General features: G+C 48.0%; 1 protein-coding gene and 1 long non-coding RNA gene across 11 annotated transcripts in view; one reads left to right on the top strand and one right to left on the bottom strand.

The window, feature by feature from the left end:
* The window catches only part of LOC147574814 (uncharacterized), a 45,671-nt gene extending 28,303 nt beyond the window's left edge, over positions 1-17,368 (top strand). The window contains exons 2-4 of one of the 6 annotated variants that reach the window (XR_015243549.1): positions 11,526-11,665; positions 11,810-11,891; positions 16,980-17,368. This is a non-coding gene — a long non-coding RNA (uncharacterized LOC147574814). The remainder of the gene's footprint in view (positions 1-11,525; positions 11,666-11,809; positions 11,892-16,979) is intronic. The other 5 variants (XR_015243550.1, XR_015243548.1, XR_015243551.1 and 2 more) reach the window with 5 other exon arrangements.
* Positions 1-22,852, bottom strand: part of NFIB (nuclear factor I B) — a 455,619-nt gene that overhangs the window by 274,079 nt on the left and 158,688 nt on the right. The gene's annotated exons all lie outside the window — the stretch shown is intronic.

Raw genomic sequence — 22,852 nt, forward strand, 5'->3', positions numbered from 1 at the left:
CATAGGTGTCCCGGCCCTTCGTCATTGCGAAGTTTTTGCTTCTGCTCAGGTGCCATTTGAAGGGGCCAGGGAAGTCCCGCCTTTCCAGGGGAAAGGAGGAGGGGATGCTGGGGGGGGGGGGGGGGGCAAGGAGATGGGACCTTGGTTCCCGGCGGGCCCAGTCCGAGAGAGGCCTGTGGGAGGTGCGGCCGGAGGGAGCGAGGCAGCACGTGGGACACGTGTTTGCCCAGGGTTTGGAAAGAGAGGATGTTGTGGGGCTCGGGTCTCCGGAGACTCCTGGGGGAGGGGGCATTGGTAGGCAGCTTCGATTTGGGTGGACGTCTGACGTCCCAGGTCGCACGAGGTAACCGAAATCCTGCTAACCTTGAGCGTAGAACTTGATTCGGATCTGGGCACGCAGGCGCAGCCCCGCTCAACCCGTTAGCTCCCACGGACATCGCTTAGGCGCAGGCATCCTCGGTGGCCAACGACCTGAGGAGCACACCCGGCACGTGGAAGGATCAAAGCAAAGTGCTGGCCACGACCCTGGCGGGGTCAAGTCCGATTCCAGAACCAGTCCAGCGGGGTTCAGGAAGGGCCCTGCAACCCCAGGCCCGTGAGTCCGCCCCGCGCCATCCGAGGGGGATTTCGTTTCTATTCCCCGCACGTGTCCCAGCGGCGCACCAGGAGATCCAGTTTCGCCGGAACGTTCCCGTTGACTTGTTGGTTTGAAAGTTGAGGCCCCGGGGTGGTAAGGCTGGCCACAAAAATTTCAAACCCCGCTAATCCTAGACAAAATAAAAACACAATAGGCCACAAACCAACCAACTTGGGGCACATTCTGTGGTGGTCTCCTGGCTGGGCACGTGGAACTGCGCAACCTGGAGGGAGTGAACCTTTCTACTTCTAATGCCCAGTGTTGTGTGGGAAGACCTCAGGATGGAGTTACAGCCGGGTCCCCCGTCCACCGCATGCGCCCGTCTTCTAAAGAAGAATGAAAACAACCCCCCAAACCGGCCGCATCCAAAGCTCCGCGGGGTGGGGGGCAAGGGGCGCGCGGGAAGCTTGCCTAGAGCCCGAGCTTTGGCACGAATTTGCCTCCCACCGAGACGCAGGGTCTCCCAGGGAGACGGAACCCAGCCGGAGAAATCGCGGCCTGGGAGCCCCTGGCCCCCACTTGGGAGCCAACCCGCCCAGCGCGAAGAGTGCGTCCCCCGATCCCCACGCCGGGGAACTGCAAAGCAGGAGGACGCTCAAGGCTCCAGCAGGGTGGAATCCTAGAGACAAAAAAAAAAAAAATCTGAAAAGAAAAAAATAAATAAATTTGAACAAAACTAAACTACAAGCCCGCTGGTCCCCGCCGAAAGCGAGGTGGGGGAGGAGGGGGCGGGAACGGCCGAGGCTCAGAGAGTGGGGGATGCGAAACGAACTCCGTCCCCTGCAGAGTCGGTGCCTTCGGGGGCTCCAGCACCGCGCGCTCCCGCCGGCAAGGTTTGGACTCACGGGGGAGGGGGAGGATGGGAGGGAGAGGAGAGAAGAAGGATAGGTGGAGGGGGAGAAGGGAGGTGGTGGTTCTTTTTCTCCTCCAGCCCGCGCCAGCCGAGGCGAACTTGCGGTGGCGGAGCTCGAGAAAACTTTGGAAAGTTTCGGGAGCGCGGTTAGTGGTGGAGGCGCAGGGCAAAGAAGCAAGGCTGGGGTGGGCGCTGGGGAGCGGACGGGGTGCTCCTGGGAGGCCGGGTCCTGGGGTGGTTAAAGATCCAAGCATCCTGGGTCAGGTCCGCCCCCGGCCGCAGAGGCTTCGAGGCGCTGACTGCGGGACGTTTCCTTAAGAGATGGACAAGACAAGACCGCGGGTTCGGCGGTCTCTGCCAGTGCGGAAAGCACTGCAGGGCGACGGCTCGGAGCAACAGCGGGAAAGGCTCGTCTGCCAAGGCGGGATTAGATCCTCCCGCCCAGGGGCCCCGTCCCCCATCTTCCCCCGCCCAGCGAGGGCCGCGCGCGCCAGGGATCTTTGGGGCGACGCGCGCCGTTTGGAGTCGCGCTTCGGCTCTCCGCGCACCACGTGCGCCCACGGCCTCAGGCGGGGATGTTTGGGCCAGTGCCCCTGAAAGAGAGGGGGCCACGCAGCCAAGACCAGGCTTCGGCCACGTTCGGCCCGCGCACCCTTGCTGGGGGCAGGATAAAATGGCCCAATCCAACTTTTCCCTGCGCCCTGGGAAGGAAGCGTGGTGCGCCCGCTGGAGCGCGAGGCCGCCGCCGCCCATTCCACACGCGGCCTGGCTTTCTGCTTTTCCTCACTGCGCACCAGGGAAAGGCAGAATTCAATGATATCATCCAAGTGTCACGCAGTCTTTTCCTCTTTTCCTCTGGAGCCTAGTGTATTTCGAAGGGGTATCTCCCAATTCTCAAATAAATGTCTTTCTCTCTAAAGCCTGGCTGGGTTCTGTAGTAACCATTGAGGCGAAAATGACCACACACACACAAAGAAAGAAAGAAAGAAAAGAAAAAAGAAAAGGGAAGAAAAGAAAAGAAAAGAAAGAAAAGAAAAGAAAAGAAAGAAAAGAAAATTAAAGAAAAAGAAAGAAAGGAAAGGAGAGGAAAGGGGGAAAAACCCAGTCAGTTGTGAGTTTACAGCCTGAAGCGGCTTATTTGGGCCCATTGAACTCCATTCCAGACCGCGCAGCTCACCCTATTCGGGGAGAAGCTGGAGAATGGAGACAAAACAAGGTTATTTAAAGTGACTCCCGGAACGCGACTTCCCTTCCAAAACTCCTTAGGTGTCTGCTTCAGGGCTCCAGCTTAGCGCGGCCCGGGCAACCCAGCCTCGGATGTTTAAACCGGGCCAACCCCCGGGTGAAACTACCTGTTGGGAGAATGCGCAGTCTAGACTTTCGGCCCTCTTTTCTCCCGCGCAATCCCCGCAGCGACGGGATGGTTCTGGGTTTGGCAGGACTGGGGAGAGGACAGAAAAGCCGGGAGCAGCGGACAAAGTCTGCAGCTCCTGGCTCTACCCAGCGTGCTGCGGGGGCTCTTTGGAAAGTGGAAGCAGTCCCTAGAACGCTGTGCGGGGCCCTTGGCTGCAGGGATGCCCCCAAACTCTTAACGATTCTCGTAATTAGGAAACCACGAAGCGGTGCGGTTCGTGCCGGCTTGGTGCAAGTCTAACTTAAAACACACACACACACACACACACACACACACAAAGCCTCCTGGCGGCTTCCTCGGCGCGCACCCCCACCCCGCACTCCAACAGCCCACACTTCTCTCTGCACCGAAATTCACTTTACTACTTAAAATTCGGGAAACTCCGCCGCCGCTTGCACGCGCGGCAACCCAGAGGCTGCTTAAAGCTCTTGCACGAGTTGCTTGAGGGAGATCACTCTGCTCTTGCGAGCACACAGAATCTCTGTATCTTAAAACAGCCTAACCCGACGAGGAAGCAGAGTTAGCGGTGACAATCTGAGTAGTCTTTGCAGCCCGTTGGGGGAATTTTCGGAGCCTGGGGGACAGGGGGCTTGTCTCGCTGGAACCGGTGGGAAGGACGGTTCCGGCCGGGCCCTGGGGCTGGAAGTCTCATTTGGGGAGCGCACAGCCCGGGTTTGGCGCGCGCGTTTAATTACGTTCTTTAGGGCAAACTCTCCCGCACAGTCTGCGCCGACATTACTTCTGGGGGGATGTGGAGGCACAGACTGGACTAAGCCGGGAAATCCCCCCTTCCCCAGACTCGGAAACCACTCCGCATTTTGTCTCCGATGCGGGTTTCTGCTCTTTGATAGCGAACTGCACTCAATTTGGGGAGCAGTGGGACTTGGGAGAGGCCCTACCGACGGGCCCGTTTGGGGTCCGAGGGTAGGGAAACTCTTTCTCCGTGATTGGGGGTACGGCGGCGCTTTATTTCTCGGGGCATGCGCTCACATTTTCCACGGTCGCAACGCACTCGGCTTAAAACGAAATGGGGACAAATATGAGGCCACTGCAGAGAAGGAGGGGGGTAAGCCTCATCTTGCTTAGGATACTCGTTCTGACAGCGAAAACTGCCGGGCTGCGCCGAAGAGCGAGAATTTATTAATGAGAATTTATTGCACAGGAACGAGAGTTGAGACTTCGAGCTAAAAGACGGCTCAGGACGCTTCCCGCGCGGCAGTCTTTTATGATCCTGCCGCATTAGTCTGTTCTGCCCCTAAGTCACACCCCTATTTCCCAGTCTTAAGTGGCATTTCCCTTCCCAGTGTGCCTCTTTCCTGTGCCCACTCGTCCGGGGCTTCGTGTTGCCCAGGACCTCTCGGCGTCTGGAAAAACTCTCGCAAACTTGTCCTTCGCCCAGTGCGTATGCGCGGGTGGGCTCTCCCCGCGCCGCCGCGCCGCAGCCCCGGACCCTCCGGGGCCTGGGAAACCCGGTGCATTTTCCAGCGCTCAGCCTCTGCGCTCCTGTTTTATTTCAGTTCAATCCCAGGGGCACGGACCCAAGGATAATAAACAATGCTGCTTATTAGAGATACAAACGGGCGCAGAAAAGAACCAAGCGGAAAAGCAAGCACAGAGACATTTTAACAAGTGGCCATGCATTCAGAACTGTCTTTGAAAGTGCCTTGTAATGTACAATGGGAGGGAGCCTCTCCAAAATTACAGAAATTCTCAGAATGTAGGTTTGTCAAAGGATGATGGCCGGAGCTATTTTTATTTATTTGGTTTTGCCTCTGGAAATCAGGCGGAGTTGTTGCTACCTGCCCAAGCCTCTCTACAAGCCGCCTCCCCCTCCCTTATCCCCCTCTTAGATCGCTAGGCCTCACACACAAAAAAGGGAGGGGTCTTCCAGGTGTGGGCATCCTTTGCTACCGTTATTTCAGATCCCTCAAGGGTTGAAAACACTGCCTCCCCTTTAGGCAGTGACAACACGGGCTTTGGGGGAAGATGTCATCGTAACGGGTGTGGTTAACTAATTCAGAGATACGGGGGATTTTTTTTTTTTTTTTTTGTATATATATAAACGCAGATACCTTGTGAGTGTTGACCCTGAGAGTGGAGGCTGGTGATTCCTCCTGAGGTGCGGGTGAAACCGATTTCTGCCCTGCCTGATGGCCTTGGGAAAGGGCCTCCCATCTGCTCTGATCGCCTCCACCCCTTCCAATGTCAGAAAACCTTCCTGCCTGCAAATATTGGCACTTCGCTACTACTGACAGGCGGTGCTGCTTTAAATAGGAAGAAGACCGCGGGGCGAAAAGAAAGTCACAACCTTCCTACCCACCAGACTACCTGCCTCCGGTCCCCAAAGGCCAAGCGCTGGCAAAAGAGACTTACAGGGAAAACCTCCGATTTCGGAGCAGGATGGGAAATGAATCAGTTGTGTGTTCCAAGAACAAAATCTCTCTTTGATTCTCAGGAACTGGGGTGCCCCGGAACAGGTCTCCCCTGTTTCAGTGCCTGAGCGCCTGCACTTCCTATGACCCTGTCTCTCCACTTTTCCATTGTTGTTCAGATAAAGGTAAACGCTGGGGGAGCTTCAGCGGTGCTTCAGTTCAGTCTGCCTGGGCAGCAAGTTCCTTTTGACTTTATCCAGAGTGCGGCTGTGCTTCTGGCGGTGCCAGGGGTGGGTCTGGTCTCACCACAGCTAGCCCCGCACCCCACACAGAACTCTCAGCCTCTGGACCTGCCTGGGGCTGGCTCTGGCTGGGTCTGGGGCCTCTCTTTTGAAATGCACCCCTCTGCCAAGCAAGGGCATCTCCTTGGAAATGATCATGGGGCCAACTGCACCCAAGGAATAGCCCAAACCTTCCCTCCCCAGCTCCTACCTAAGTTGCTGGCTTTATGTAGTGTTCATGAATTTTTGTTTCCTAACTTCAATTCTGAATGATCTTCAGAACTATTGAGCTGTCTACCCTAGAGGCCAGCTTCTCCTAGGAAGGGAAGGGTTTGTGCCCGATGAATTCAAGCTTGAGAGGCTGGCCTCTGCACAACTGTGGCTGCATTTTAGAGGGGGCCTCAGGCATTTTGGGTGCTGGACTTCTTCCCACTGTTTTCCGATTCAATTGGACGGTGCCTAGTAACTTTATAGAGAAGGAAACCGAGGCACAGAGGAAGGACTGGGCTTACCAAGGGCATACGGTGAACTGAGAGCAGAGTCTGCACCAGACCCCAGGTTTCCTGATTTGAAGTCCGTTTGCCCCAGTTTTGAGGCTGGTGTAGCTAACAAGACACTACTGTTCAGGAAACATCCACTGTGTGCCAGACCACTTATTGTGCCAGACGCTTTACATAGGTTGTCATTACAGTAACCCTAAAGAGCATTATTAGCCCCAATAAAAATTTGTAAAAATTATAAGAGTAACATATGCATAAATCAAAATATTTCAAATAATCCAAAAGGGCATAAACTGAAAGTAAGTCTCTTCCTCTGCCCCCTCGTCCAGAATAATGCTGATATTTTTCATTCCTTTAGTGGCTCTGTCCTTATCTAATAGACGTCACCATTACCTTCTGAGTGAGGAGAGGGAGTGTCCCAATCAGGATAACCAGCTGTGGCTGCCTGTCTCAGACCCAGCACCACCATGACTGTCTACCTTAGGGAAGGCGAGGAGTGGGGAGAGACAAGGAGCGAGGCCACAGATAAGAAGGCTCAAGTCAGAGTTCATGTCACCCCTTCCTCTCCTCTCCACCTGCACCTGCTAATGCTACAGTTTTCCGGGAGCTGAGACCATAAGCTCTCTCGGTGCAGGTAACCTGATGGCCATTTGTGAGGGCTGCATTCCTTCCAGGCCTCAGTGCAAATGGACAAACAGCTTTCTTTGTGTCCCTGTCACCTAGCTGCTGTCACCCCAGTGCTGCCTGCAGCCTGTGCTAGCTCTGTCTGGGACTGGGGCAAGCTTCTTCAGCTTCAGATTTCCCTGCCTGTTGCTCGGGGTTGTTGGGAGGCTCAAATGAGAGACGGGGTGACAGGGGGTGGGAGGGGGTGAGGACGGGGGTGGGGGTGGACTGTAAACTTGAAATCTCTTTATGTAAATAGAGTCGCTGCTTTTCAAAGGTCTGGTTAGGACCCTGTGGCCCTTCAGTTCAAGATGGTGAATGTTCAGGGTTGTTTGCAAAAGGGTGTGCTTGGGGGATATGGGGATTTGCCTTTGGGTGTTGTGCATATAGGAGCAGGTAGAGAAGTACATCTTAAAGTGGAAGGGGATGTTCATTTTTCCGTGAAACATGGGAACACTGAGTCTTTGGGATCAGGGGCTGCGGTGAATATGAAGATTTCCTTCTGCGGGAGAACACAGAGAGCCAAGTTGGTGAGGGCAGAAGGAGGCACTTCCCGGCTTGGGGTGCACAGTGGGTGGGTAAGAAGCACGGCTGAAGGGGTGATTCAGCCTGTCCCTTTGGGTAGATGTCCCCCACCAAAGGCTGATGTTAGACGTTCAGGAGCAGAGAGGGTGAACGCTGGTATAAGCTTCCCAGAACCGATCATTTCATTGTTTGCAACTATTTTTGTGAGTGGAAAGGAGAGGGATTTTAGAGGATGCGTGTGATAATTCTTTCAGGAAAAGCTAGTCCTGTCCTCGAGAGTTCCTCATTCTGGAAGAATTGCTAGAAAATCCTGAATTGGTGGCGGAGGGCAGCGGGGAGGGGGCTCCAAGTGAGAGCAAGTGACGGGCCCTGGCCGTGGGCTCCTCCAGAAGAGGAGCAGCTGGGGAGGGGCTGGTGTCTCTGCAAAGCGCTTCTAGAAACATGCACAAGACCCTGCAGCATGCACAGATCTGAGATGGTACAGAGGGAGAGTGTGAGCGTCCAGGAGGAAGAAAAAAACGGTTTTAAGATGAATGAGGGGGGTTGGGGAGTGGGCTGGTTCCAGAGAGAAACCGTGAAAGGAGGGAAAGTCAGATTTTTTTTTTTTTTTTTTTTTGAGGCCCAGCCAGACTTCAGACTTCAGAGAGCCTGCCTTCAATGCCCGTGTCAGGACAAAGGAGGCTGCGCCCCCTGGTGTCAGACTGGCAGTCAACACCGCTCACTGCGGCAGAAACCTGAGGGTGGGGAAACCAGGGTCCAGCCAGAAAAGTCCACGGGTCAGTCAGATGCCTTTTCTTCTGTTTGCTAAGGGAGTGGAAGTTGAAATAGCCTTTGCTTTCTCAGATCTGGGGTCTAAATCGAGACTGTTTCAGAGAAGGAGGATTTTTGTTGTTTTACGTGCAAGTTAAGTCAACAGGACAGTACTTGTTTCAAAGTAGCCTGGTGGGGTAGGAAGTCCACTGACCGGAGAGAAAAGACGTGCATTTGAGGAAGAGTGTTGGTCTGGGGCGAGTCATTAAATATTTCAGAGCCTCCCTTTCCTTGGCTTAGAACCAAAGGGGTTAGACTAAGATGGCTTTTAAAGTTTTTCTCAAGCTCTATCCAATATTGGGATTTATTCATCACCACGCTATTATTCTCCGAGAACCTCGAAATTTGGACCTCATTATTTTTATTTTTCTTATGGGCATGCAGGTACAAATGTTTCAGCATGAGCTCCCTGATTCTGAGCAAAGGTGTTTGTGTCCCCTTTTCTTTTAAAACGGCAAAATATGCCTCTTTTCAGCACGGAAGCCATCCCTTCACCCTTTATGGAGCCTCCTGCAAAAAGCAACAGAGTGAGGTCTCCAGTCTCTGCTCTGCTTCTTTTAAAACTAAAGTAGGAAAGTGTCGTGCTGGAAATTATGCCACTGAGTGTTACATGTGGTAGGTGTGAATATATGCTTCAACAGTTCCAGGCATGAGACCAAAAACGTCCCCAGAATTAGCAGAGTTTTCAGCTATAATCTGGCTAACATTTCTACGAATAGGTACAAAGACCAATTTGAGAGTATGTTCTCTCTAAGGGGCTGTCTGGTTGGGATTCCACTGGAATTTAAGGCCATCCCTTGGACGGTCAGGTGATTTTAGCGGGATCAGGCCCCGGAAAAATGCAGTAGGGGCTCAGAGTCCGCTCTCCTAAAACCCGCAAGTCGAATCACTGCGATGAGCGGTCATTTGTACCTCATGGCGATTGACTTCGTCCTTCTACACCGCACTTGAACTCTTATCTCTACCTAGTGGCTACCTTTGCTTTTTGGTTTTAAGCCACGGATCGCAGGCCTGCGGGGAGGATCACTTGGGTAGTCTTGCGGCCGTGGAGGGTGCGCGAGGCCATTGTCCTGTACCCCGCAGGGTCACTACTCCATACACTACACGAGAGGACCGGTTCCTCCGTACGGGAGAGGGGATCAGGAGGAAGAGAAGCAGTACAACCAGATGAGCCATGGCAAGGGTTGGGGGCCAGAGACTCGGAGCACGGTGCCTCTCTGAAGTGAACAGCTGCATTGTGGGCCGCGTCGACCTCCAAAGTTCATAGGTTGAACGCCTAGCCGCCGGGACTGCGGGCTACGACTGCATGTGGACATAGGGCCTTTAAAGATGCTCTTAAGTGAAAAGGAGGCCGTTAGGGCAGCTCTAACCGTTGTGACCGGGGAAGTCCTCGTAAGAAGAGGAGATTAGGACAACAGCCAGGTGCTGTGGGAAGACCACACTAAGACACGCCAATAAGGCGGCCGCCAGGGACGGCCAAGGGCTTGGTGGGCAAGCCAAGGGACGGCGCCTTAGAAAAAAGGGACTCTACCGACACCTTGTTCTCAGACTTCTGGCCCCCAGACTTGCGAGGAAATAAATTCCTGTCTTCTAGGCCACTCAGTCTATGGTACTTTGTCACGGTGGCCCTAGCAAACGACTCTACGTCGTAACCTGGCGCCCGCCAATCTTGTGGATCCATTCAGGGATGCAGCCCGGAGTCACCGATGTTTTTAGTTTTTAAGAGAGGTTAAGAATCTTTTGCTTTTGAAACGTTGGGAGCAGGGTGCATTTCACGAACACGCAACCGGTGTGGTCACGCGGCACCCCACGCTTGGCCCAGGAAGGGCCAGGTGCTCTGGCTGAATGTTCTGCTATGGCCATGTGGAAATTCATGGATTTGAAGAAGGGCCTGCATTTTTGTGTTGCACGGGGCGCAACAAACCACGTAGTTAGTCCTTGTTGACAGCTAACACAAACTTAAAATACAGTGCTGGTTAAGAGTATGAGGGCCGAAACAAAATAGGTCCGAGGCTGGGTGTGGCGTGGGACACTGGTAAGAACTTTGTGTCACCAGTTGGATACAGAGAATACTTCCAGTCTCTGGGGCACCTGGGCGGCTCACTCGGTGACCCTTGATGTTGCCTCAAGTCATGATTCATGGGATCCAGCCCCATGTCGGGCTCTGTGCTGACAATGTGGAGCCTTCGTGGGATTCTCTCTCTCCCTCTCTCTCTGCCCTTCCCCCCCGCTCATGTGCTCTCTTTCTCTCTAAAATAAATAAACATTACGGGCGCCTGGGCGGCTCAGTCGGTTAAGCATCTGACTTTGGCTCAGGTCATGATCTCACGGTTTGTGAGTTCGAGCCCCACGTCGGGCTCTGTGCTGACAGCTCTGCTCTCTGCCCCTCCCCCCCGATTGTGCTCTGTCTCTCTCTCTCTCTCTGTCTCTCAAAAATAAATAAATCTTAAAAAAATTTTAATAAATGACCCCCAAAAAATTCCTCCCATTTCTCTGAGAACCCCTGGGGAAGAATTTATGGGACCCAGAGATTTTCTGGGGGTGGGAGGAAAGGCACAGATATTCTGCAGGTTTGATTCCCTGGGATTCTGCATGAGCTAGTGTGGCCCTAAGATTCCGGCCCCCCCCTCCCCCCTGCCCCAGGGATGGGCAGTGAGAACTTCACAATAGGAATACTTTGATGAAAGGCCCAACATAAGGAGCTAAATGTTTGGTTTGGGGGAGGGGGCTGGGTTGGGCCCTGCGTACGGGTGATGCTGGAAGCTTTTCCAGAGTCATCCATCCAGGCACTGGAGTTGGGCTTTGGAAACCGCGTATGCTTGTTCCCCAGTATGAACAGTAGGACTCTGAGGGGCAGTGCAGCCCAACGTCAAGGCAGCATGGAGACACGGCGGTGGGAGAGGACTGGCTAGACTCCAGCTTCCTGCCTGTGGTGTGTGAACAGGATTCTCGCTTTGGAGCCAGTCAGCCCCAGGATTCTTGAGGGGTTCTCTGTTGGGCCGAGCTGCAAGAGAGAACCCTGGCCTGTTTTAAGGCCGACCCGAGCACTTAATTGGAAGTAAATAATAGACTTCCATTTCATGGTGCGTGCCATAGTAGTTGATTCTAATTTGGAAGGGGCAAGCTGTGCCCCTGATGAAAGGAATGTAGTCATCAGGGCTAGAGTCATGGGGATATTATGGGGATATTACGGGGAGATCCTGTGTTTAAGGATATGCACTGATTTATAGAAGCTCACTGAAAATATTATAGTGGAATGTTTGGTCAGGAGGTCTGCTTTTTTGGTTCTATTTCTGCCCGGTATTGGCGAACGGGTGAGTGTAAATTTTAAAAGAAGTAATTTCTTATGCACATTTGTGCAAACTCCCTAAGGGGAATCAGTGAAAGACTGTTTGAGACACTGGATTTCTTGGAAGAAAGTTGCTACATAAATTAGTGTAGAGCTTTTTTTTTTTTTTTTTCCATGGCAGGTTTGCAGGACCCTCTGAAGAACCCTCCCATCATGGAAGGGAGAAAATGAAACTCTCTACCAGCATCTATTAGGGAAGCTAAATGTCTCTCTTTCCGGCAAGTTTCCCAAACCTCATGACTCTCATTTCCAGACCAAAGAGTAAGGTTTTATTTTTATTATTCTTTATACTTGGCATATGGAGGAGAGTCCCACAATGGGGCAGGCCAGACTTAGGTACCCCAGGGGGAATTCAGACACACCTACACAGTGCACCCCAAGCCAGCTCCTCCTTTCTCCTGACAGACAGTGCCCTCCTTCTCCCTGAAGTGTATGAACAGGAATCCCCCTCAGAGCTGAGCCGGACCCTGGATTCTCAAGGGGTTGGGTGAGTGGCCCAATATTTAAGATGATTGAAATTCTATGTGTGGTGTTTCTGATTTAATTCCTGAATGACAGTTCCCTTAAACATGTGGGAAATAAGAAACCTTACTAAAAATTGTAATCTAAAAGACCGTTCGATTCGGAGAAATGAAACTACGTCCACATAAAAGCTTGTGTTTTAAAACAAGTTTTAAATGAATGTTGACGACAGCATTATTCACAATGGCCAAAAAGGGGAGACAATCCGAATGTCCATCAACTAATGAATGGGTGAACAAAAATGTGGTACATTCACACAATGGAATACTATTTGGCAATAAAAAGGCATGGAGTATTGTTACATGCTACACTGATGAACCTTAAAACATGCTAAGTGAAAGAAGCCAGTCACAAAGGCACCCATATCGTATGATTTCATTTGTGTGAAATTCCTAGAGTAGACAAATCTACAGACACGGAAAATAGATTAGTGATTGCCGAGGGCTGGGGGTCAGAGTGCAGGCATTGAAAGATGACAGCACAGTAGGACAGGGTTTCTTTTTGAGGCTAGGAAAATGTTCCACAATTAATTCATTGTGGTGGAGAATGAACAACTCCGAAGATGTATCAAAAACACTGAATTCTGGGGCGCCTGGGTGGCGCAGTCGGTTAAGCGTCCAACTTCAGCCAGGTCACGATCTCGTGGTCCGTGAGTTCGAGCCCCGCGTCAGGCTCTGGGCTGATGGCTCGGAGCCTGGAGCCTGTTTCCGATTCTGTGTCTCCCTCTCTCTCTGCCCCTCCCCCGTTCATGCTCTGTCTGTCTCTGTCCCAAAAATAAATAAACGTTGAAAAAAAAAAAAAAGCGTCTGACTTCGACTCAGGTCATGATCTCACAGTTCGTGGGTTGAGCGTCGTGTCGGGCTCTGAGCTGACAGCTCAGAGCCTGGAGCCTGCTTCGGATTCTCAGTCTCCCTCTTTCTGCCCCTCCCTTGCTCGTGCTCTCTCTCTCTCTCTCTCAAAAATAAACATTAAAAAGGAAAACACTGAATTTTGCATTTTGAATGGATGAATTCCATCATGTGCAAATTATATCTCAATAAAATTGTTAAAATTGTTTAAAAGAAATGATACTTTTAAAAAGACCATTGGTTTATGTCTCTTTTTCTGAAGCTGATTCCCTTGGGACGCAGGTATCCAGGCTGAAAACCGGATTTTATGAGCTGAGGAAGATGACAATGTGAAAAATGGCGATTTTCCCTTAGGCAGAGACCGGATTTGCAGATCCTTTTCTACCCACAAGCTGCTTTGAACTTTGCTGAAAAGATTTTTCTTAGCTTGAAATCATTAAAATATGTTTAAACGGCACTGAAGTGGCTTTATTGTTTTATCTATTCCTTTCCCTCCTTTTAAGTAATAGCACCCCAATATCCTCTTAAGGAACCACCCACCTCGTTTTCAGTTCATGTGGTTTGAATATTGCTGACCCTACGCCTTAGGCTCTATGAGTCAGGCCTGACCAATCAGCACATTTCATCCAGTGGTGTGTCAGAGCTGGCTCATCCCAGCTTATTCGAACCAACTGGTAAATTTTTAGGAACTTTGTGAGCCAGTTGCTAAATATGATCACTATTAAAATTTTAAGTACATAAACTTATAATTAAATCCATTATACTTAAAATGGAGTTATTAGGCACTCAAAACTCATCGCCTCCTAATTATTTGAATACATTCTACTATTACCTGTTCTCCTGAGGTTACTTACATCTATCAGATCTGCATGATTTAAGTGCACCCCTGTGTGTCTCTTTTCAACCCCGTGTTCAGTGACTTCCTGTCAGCAGCTTGGCCTTGGCCATGGGCAGTGTTTATACATCACACCTATGTAAATGCTGTATATCAGGGCTTCTTCTTTCCTGTCAAGGAGAGTGTCAATCATCTGCCAGCTGTAGTGGCTTAAATAGTGCCCCCCCCCCCCCCAAAAAAAAAGATGTTTGTGTCCAAATCGGGGTAGTTGTGAATATAACTTTGTTTGGGAAAGGGATCTTTGCAACTGTGTTTAAGAGAAGCGTCTTGAGCTGACAGCATCCTGGATTATCCCAGGATCTCTAAATACAATCACACGTGTCCTTATAAGAAGAGGCAGGGGAGTTCGACACACACACAGATAATACAAGGAGGCAATGAGACCAGAGAGATTGACTGAAGGAGTGCAGCCATAAACCAAGGGATGCCTGCAGCTGCTAGAATCTGGAAGAGGCATGAAACAGAATCTCCCCTGGAACCTCTAGAGGGAGCACAGCCTCGCTGACACCTTGACTTTGGAGGGTTTAGCCTCCAGAAATATGCAAGAATAAATTTCTGTTTTGAAGCCACCCAGTTTGTGATAATTTGTGATGGCAGCCACAGAAAACTAGCCTACTGGCACCCACTGGGGTACTATCGTACGACCAGGGATGGGCATGTTACCCCAGTTAGGACAATGGGAGGTCAGCTCCGTGAAAGAAACCATCTCCTTCTACTAGGGGTTGCCAAATGGTGCCATTTTTGCCACCATATTTGCCTAAGAATGAAAACAGCACAGAAAGTTGTCAAGCAGACATCTGGAGAGAGAGAGAGAGAGAGAGAGAGAGAGAGATCCCAGAACAATGTTGTTTGAGAAGCTGGACCTAGTCTACTACTGGAATTCTCTATTGCACGAACGCATTAATTTCTTTTCTTTTTAAACCAAGTTCCTGACCTATATACACATGTGAATTTTAGGGAACATTTGAAAGTGTTCTTTTGCACGGACAGGGTTGTAAATACACACGGTTGCTATCATTTGATCAGTTATTACTGAAATCAGGCATAACTAACAAAGACAATCAGGGAAACATATAACAAACAGTGAACAATCTGAGATCTACCTGAATTCGATCGTGTTCATTTGTTCCACAAACACTTACTGAGCCCAACCATGTTTAAAGTGTTCTACTTAGGGCACATATCCATACATTTAACAGCTTACAACTTATTTGCCAGTAAGGAGTTTAGGACAGCTCACATTACTGAGGTCACCAGCAGTATTAACTTTTCATGACATAGCCCATATTTTTCTGGACAGTACTAAATTCATATAATTTCCTTATTTTTCCTAAAGAGAATTTGTTTAACGTACAATGAAAATATTCTGACTTCTTTACGAGATTCCATTTAAGTACATTCACAAATCATAAAAAAAAAAAAAAAAAAAAAAAACTTTTGGCAAATTGAATATTTTAAGTTGGGAATTATTCTTCTGGTGATTTTCAATGACACTGTGCCTTTGCTAATTTTGTACTTCTCCAGAATTTTTATTCTCCATTATCTTAGTAATTTGTTAGCATGGATAGGCACATTTCTGAACGGAGGGTGTCACAGGAAATCCCAGAGATAGACATACTGTATTGAATATTTTTAAAATAAAAGGACAATCTTTTTACACCCAGAATGTCTACCTTTATTTTTTTTAGTTCAGGAGATTTAAAATTAATTCTGCCCCCATAATTCTATTTTTTTCTCATACCTTTCAAATAGCTTTTTTTTTTTTTTTTTTTTTATGAGCACATTCTTCATGTTGGATGAATTCCCAGCCAACTTTTTAAATCTAATTAAACTCACCTAAGTTTAACTCAGATAGCATTTGCGGTTAATTTCTTAATGGTTGATAAACTGGAAACCCATCTTTGGGACTTATTAAAAAAAAAAAAAAAAAGAGGTTCCTGAAGGTTGCTTATTGCTAAAAGAGCCCGTTGCTAATAATGATGTCACAAACATCAATAAACTAATGCCCATTTGTCTGGACTTAAAGTAGAATAAACTTTCAAATGCAAATATCCAGGGGCACCTGGGTGGCTCAGACTTCAGACTTCAGCTCAGTTCATGATCTCACAGTTTGTGGGTTGGAACCCCATGTTGGGCTCAGTGCTGACAGCTCGGAGCCTGGAGACTACTTTGTATTCTATGTCTCCCTCTTTCTTTGCCCCTCCCCAGCTCACGCTGTCTCTCTCTCTCTCTCTCTTTCTCTCTCTCAAAAATAAGCAAACATTAAAAAAATGCAAATATCCAAATATTATATTATTCTTTTACACTTTATATTTGCTTATAGCTTTGCTTATCAAAGAATTGTTCTGAGTATTTTCAAGGCAAAAGTAACAACAACAACAACAAACAAACAAACCCATAAACAAACACATAAGGAACAAGCAAGCAAACACACACACAAGCACACACACGTGAGGCATAGGGAATAAGAGATTTCACTAGGACACACAGCAGACATTAATGAAGCAACAATAATTCAAGTCTACTCTCCTTCCAGTCTGGAACAATCCTGTTTGCTATGAAAAAGTAGCCACCAAAATCTTTTGGGAGATTAGCATCATTATCAATACGGATTTCAAGGAAAACGTGAACAACATAAAAACTTAGGGGCGCCTGGGTGGCGCAGTCGGTTAAGCGTCCGACTTCAGCCAGGTCACGATCTCGCGGTCCGGGATTTCGAGCCCCGCGTCGGGCTCTGGGCTGATGGCTCGGAGCCTGTTTCCGATTCTGTGTCTCCCTCTCTCTCTGCCCCTCCCCCGTTCATGCTCTGTCTCTCTCTGTCCCAACAATAAATAAAAAAAAAAATAAATAAAATAAAAAAAAAAAAAAACGTTTAAAAAAAAAAAACTTAGCTTTCAGATTCCCCATTTTTATAGCCCCATAAAACCTAAAATAAAGATTGGGAGCACACCCAGTTTATCAAAGAAAGGTCAACAACAGACTCAAAATAAAAGTTTAGGAAGTCACTTTCTATTAACAAAAGCAGCTTTTAAATATTACTTTTTCTTGATAATTCTGGCTGAGAAGAACCCAAGCAAGTTAGCTTTTATCCCTAAGGCCAAAAAGAAACTCACCACCGAGGTGGAAATACAAGGCACCGGAAAAAATCAGTGATTTGTTCCCTGAGACACAAGAGTTTCTTTACACGAACTTGTTTTCTTCATGTGGAAAACACTGATAGAAATCTAGGTGAATGGATATAATTAAGTAGTTGTGTGGCTCCAACTCTAAAATGCTTTTTTTTTTTTTTTCTTTCCATCAAACACCTCAGCGTTTGCCCAGTAACCAGACGAGAGGAACAGCCTTCTAAGAGTGAAGCCCTCAAGACGTTTCCAAGCTGCCTGGACAAAGGCTTGGAATGACTACAATAGTGAACCATCCTGCCTTGGACCTGAATCTAGATCGATGACCTAATACGTCTTTTCCAACTCTGACTGCCATGGTTTTATGAGCATCAAGGACTGGGCGTCTGCCACTGTCAACAAGTAAGGCCTCTCCAGAGCTTGAACATCCACAGAAACTCAAGTACCCCCCTCCCCCCCGAAAAGCACAGATCGCCCAGTCTCCCAGGGCTCTGCGTGCTACCTCTAGCTTTCACGTGTGACACAGAAACTCCTCTTTGGCAGGATTCATTCTTAAATAAAGGAAGTGTGTCCGTTACTCTCCCCTGTTATCTTGGTTTAAGAACTCTGAGTCAGAGCAGATCTCTGAGAAACTAATTAAGCTTAGCTTAAGGGCCTCTCTTTTTCAGGGGCCCTTCCAAAGGGCTGTACCTAATTTTGTATTTGTAATTTTGCATTCTTTTTAAAGTTATTTCTTTATTTACTTTTGAGGGAGAGCGCAAGTGGGGGAGGGGCAGAGAGAGAGAGAGAGAGAGAGAGAGAATCCCAAGCAGGTTCCGCGATGCCAGTGCAGGCCTGGACTTGGGGCTGGAACCCACCAACCTCGAGATCAGGACCTGAGTGGAAGTCAGAGGCTTAACCAACTGCGCCACTCAGGCACCCAGGTCACTTTGCATTCTTTTTAATAAAAAGTCCCCTTCGTGGTATAAACTATAGCCCTCCCGCCCCATCCCAGGCGATAGGGATCTACCCTTGAGCTAGGTAAATTGCACCAAATCTTAGTTTGACAAAAGTGTAAAAATTAAACACAAACTCCCCTTCACGTTTTATGATGTCCCCCCCACCCCCCTTCTGGCAAGTCATGGTTAAAGAGGAGACCTCTTGGAGTCTCCGGTCCTCAGCTGTCCTCTCAACTACAGCTTTGGCTCAAAAACTGGCTGCGTTTTAAATTTATGCTCCTTAGCTCCTCATTAAAAGAACACGCCATTGTGGGCTAATTATTACAATAGCTTGTAGACTCTAAAGGCCAGAAGAATTTCCACGAGTGGCCTCCCTTTGGTTACGCGGCATCCCGTTCCAATTTCAGCTAAGTTGTGTTTTCCAGTAAAGTTAATGGATGTGGACTAGGCTTCTATACTTTGCTAACAGGGCTCTCAAGGGACCAAGCTACAGAAACATTTATCTTTTCTGATCACAAAAGTAATGGCATACCTATATAAATATATATACACACATACATAAGTAACTTGAAACATTCTAATAATGCATAGCTTTGAAAGTGAAAATCTTCCATAATCCCACACAGCTGAGAAAACCCGTTAACATTTTTTTTTGAAGGCATATATTAAAATTTCATTTATTATTTTACCAAAAAATGGGATTATACTTCAACTTTGAAGCATGCTATTTTCCACCTAGCACTATGTCTTAGACATCCTTCCATGCCACTCTGTAAAAAAGTGATCTTTTTAATCTTCTTTTTTGATGGCTCCGTGGTTTTGTACTCTATGGCCAGACCATGCAATCCTTAACCAATTGCCTGTTAACGACATTTCGGTTCTTTCCAGTTTTCCCTGTAACAAATATTCTTGCAAACATCATTTTACACTTACATCTTTGAGCGGTTGTAGGGGTGTTTCTCTATGATGAATTCCCAGAAGGTGAATTATTACGGGGTCAAAGGTTATGAGCATTTCATTTTTAATAGCTATTGCCAAATTGCCCTCCAATAATTTTATACCGATTTACGCCTTCAACCACGCTGTAAGAAGGAGCCTGTTCCCCTCCCCACCCCCACCCCCCGCCCTTAGCAACACAAAAACCATGCAATTTAGGGATGTCTGATGTGAGTTAGGAGTTAAGAGGTTCAGTCTGGGGAGTGTTTTGCCTTTGTGAAAAGCTAACAAAGACATCAAAAGTCTCCCCCTTTCCTTGATGAACCCCCGGCTCTGAGTGAGCCAGTACCCAGACATCTAGTTAACATGAGAGGTTCAAATTCTAACACCTAATGCTTGCATCTAGCTGATTTTTGGGGGGGATGATTTGTCGCTGAATGTATAAGCAAATGTGCTAGCTATAAAATACTTAGTAACCTAATTATTAGAGAAATATAAATCGGTCTTGACTTTCACACTGCTGTCTTAACGTGAACGACACATTTAATGTTAGAGCATCAGTATGTTTCCATCTGCAAAAGGCCTTGATTTCACCTTTTCGTTGATTGGTGCGCAGTAATTTGGAAAAACCTATTCTTTAAAGACATGCAAAAAGTGGCTTTGAGTCAGCCTATTAAAGAGGAGCAAGGTTTGCCAACATCCAGTCTTCAGGAATTCATTTTGAGGCTTACTACAGTTTACATCTCCAGAATTAGGATCGCTGGGCGTTAGATGGGAAAAAACTTTAGGGGTTATCTAGTCAAAAGACTGAAACTCTATTCCACAAAGCCTTGGGGCTGCTTCAGGGAGACAGAAGACGTTGGTGGAAGAGGAAGTCAGCCCGCCATTAAAGGTTCATGGTATTGCAATCCTAATTCCACCACAAGAGTGCTGCTCTGATCTGCTTCCTATGGTGGGTAATATGTTATATGGAGCAAGTTGATCTCTTATTTTTCTCTCCTGTTAAGACAGGCACGATGACAGGGCTTATTGAAGAGTAGTGGAGTTTTGGGGCTCAGTTGGTTAAGCGTCCACCTTTGGCTCAAGTCACAATCTCCTGGTTTGTGAGTTCCAGCCCCGTGTGGGGCTCTGTGCTGAGCTCAGGGCCTGGAGCCTGCTTCAGAGTCTGTATCTCCCTCTCTCTCTGCTCCTCCCCTGCTATCATGCTCTGTCTCCCTCTTTCTCTCAAAAAAAAAAAAATAAAAATAATAATAATAATAATAATAATTAATTAATTAAAAAAAGAAGAGTCGAGAAGGTTTGTTTGTTTTTTCTTTCTTTTTAAGTAGGCCTCAGGCCCCATGTGGAGCCTGACATGGGGCTGAAACTGAAGGCCCTGAGATCAAGACCTGAGCTGAGATCCAGAGCTGGACGTTTAACCGACTGAGCCACCCAGGTGCCCCAAGAGTAGTGACGGTTAAATTAAGTAATACTATACACTTACAGTGCTTAGCTTTGTGCCCTAAACATGCCAAGGAACCAAAAAGTGTTTGCTAATTTATTATTTAAGGTTGTCCTTTGAAAAGGGATTTTGTTGCTTAAAGATACATTTCAAAACCACCCATTTCCTTTTACATCTATAAAACAAGGTGATTATTCCGGATGGAGTGGCTTTAGATTTTATTTATTTCCCGCTTTCCAATCCAGTGATCTTACTCGCAGATTCCAGTGCACTTTGACAGAGAATGCTGGGGGGCTCTGAGCGGAACTGGCCTCCCACACACCAGGTGGCGCCACCTGCCATCCAGCTGGCCAAGACCACGGCTTGTCTATCTGCCTTGCTCTTGATTTAGGAAAGAAACATGACCTTGGGAAGAAAAGTGTCCCTTGCCCTGTGGGAGAAGTTGCCCACGGGTTCACCCCGAGAACTAAACATGAAAGTTGGAAAATACTAGAAACATTACCTAGGTGCTATCTCTTCTGTGATTATGAGGACAACTGAAAGGAGTTCAGAAGTGGACACTTCAGCCTTCTACCACGAGCTGAATTTTCTATTCTTGGCCAGACACTTCCAAAAGGAAGAATTCACACAACAAACATACACCCTTATCAATCCTTTTCTTAGGAAAGCTTGGCTTGGTGGAGGGGAAGTTTTCAAGTTTGCCTAATGAATCACAGACGTGAGGCAGGAAGGGGAGAGCTTCAAGCATTTTCCTCTTCGAGAGGTCTAACGGGAGACCAAACATCAGGGAGTGAGGAGCAGAACCTTCTAAGCCATGTATCTTTTCTACCCCAGAACTCCTTCCAGTGCCAGTCGCTGCTGCTGCTCAAGAGCCAGACGTGGGCTCGGGGAGGGGCTTCTCTGTGTCAGGGCCATTCAGGGTCTGTGGCAGGCTTAGGAACAAGTAGACGTAAAAGCTGTAGAATTAAGAGTTGAAAACAGCATTTAATGAAACCCCTCCCTCCAGACGCTCGTGATCAAAGTCTATCCTTGCACTAAGACAATTGATCTACAGTTGCATCCATAAAATTTTGGCAACACTCTGTCCTCATTGCTTTCAACAGAGGCTTTAGACCTCTGAGGCTGGGCATTGTCCCAGAATTGAGAGCCAGTTGCATTACGCATACCAGAAGATACACCACCACAGCCGAGGCCCGTGCAACCACTTTCTTTTAACCTCGCGTCTGTGAAAAATTACTTTCCAAAAAAATAAGTGAAACCCGATGTCTTCTCGGGGTGGTTATTCTTGCGCCTATGAAGTCAATAAAACTCTCCAGATTTATTAGACAGCCCTGCTGCGGAAGACAAGACCACTTCCTATTCCCTCCCAGAAATGTGTGCCTTTCCTTTCTGCAACCTTCTGACCAGATTTTAATTTTGTTCATTTCTTGGATTATTTATTTATTTTTATTTTTCAGAAAACTGGTTCGAACCCTCTAGGACAAGTGGCTTGGCCTGTGCTAAAATCCCGATTTCTGGCCTCCAAGAGTGATAACATGACCACATTTTGCTCCTCTAGCTTTTCCTCTTTACCTTCCATTTTAGATAGGCCCTCTTCTTCACATCAGAAGGAGCAGAGTCGGGGGGCACCTGGGTGGCTCAGTCGGTTAAGCACCTGACTCTTGATTGTGGCTCAGGTCATGATCTCATGGTTCGTGAGTTTGAGCCCCACCTCGAGCTCTCTCCCTCTCTCTCTCTCTCTCTCTCTCTGCCTCTCCTCTGCTTGCTTGAGCTCTCTCTCTCTCTCCAAATAAATAAACTTTAAAAAAAAAAAAGTAGCAGAGTTTGGCTCTCTTTTTCCACCATGCTAAGCATGAAATGTAGTACCTACCAACAAGTTATACTCCTGTGAGAGCCTACTAACCATGGGTTGATGATGATGATAAATGACAGTTGTATTCAATTCTATTTAATACAACAGTATTTATTGAGCTCCTCCTATACATGCTAGGGCTTTCCTGGGTATAAAGATGTAAAGATACAGAGGAAGATGTGCATTCTTTCAGGGGGGAAATTAACATGTTAACGAGTAAAAGTCATCCAGTGTGACAGATTCCATAATAAACAGAATGCTGTGGGATACAAAACCTGGAACCTGGAAAGGAAATGAAAGGCTTCTCAAAGGGAATGACTCTGTGTTGATTCAAAAATTTTTTTACATGTTTATTTATTTTTGAGAGAGAGAGAGAGAGAGAGCGCCAGCTAGAGAGGGGCGGGGGGGGGGGGCGGGGGGAGAGAGAATCCTTAGCAGGCTCTGCATGGACAGTGCAGAGTGAGATGTGGGGCTCGAACCCATGAGCCATAAGATCATGTCCTCAGCCAAGGTCAGATGCTTAACCGACTGAGCCACCCAGGCACTCAGACTCTGCATTTACCGGTGAGTAGGAATTCAGCAGATGAACTTGGGGAAGGGCATCTCAAGCAGAGGAACTGGCAAATTCAGAGAATCAGAGGTGTGAAACAGCAGGGCCTATTTGGGACCTAAGAAGTTCTGTGCATTGAGAATGAAGGCTGAAAGGTTGTGTGTAGGCAACCTGTGTTCTTACATGAATGTGGGCATATTTGTTTGGTGATGGGGAGCTACTGGATGGGTTAAAGACTTGGGGCAACTGTGGTAGCATGACCAAGGAGGTAGGGGCCAAGTAGCCAAGTGCTCTACCGAGAAGAAATGAAGACAGCCTAAACTGGACCAGTGTGGCTGAAACGG

The sequence above is a fragment of the Puma concolor genome, chromosome D4 (assembly GCF_028749965.1).
Source record: "Puma concolor isolate L17-30 chromosome D4, mPumCon1.1.hap2, whole genome shotgun sequence".
Lineage (NCBI taxonomy): Eukaryota > Metazoa > Chordata > Mammalia > Carnivora > Felidae > Puma > Puma concolor.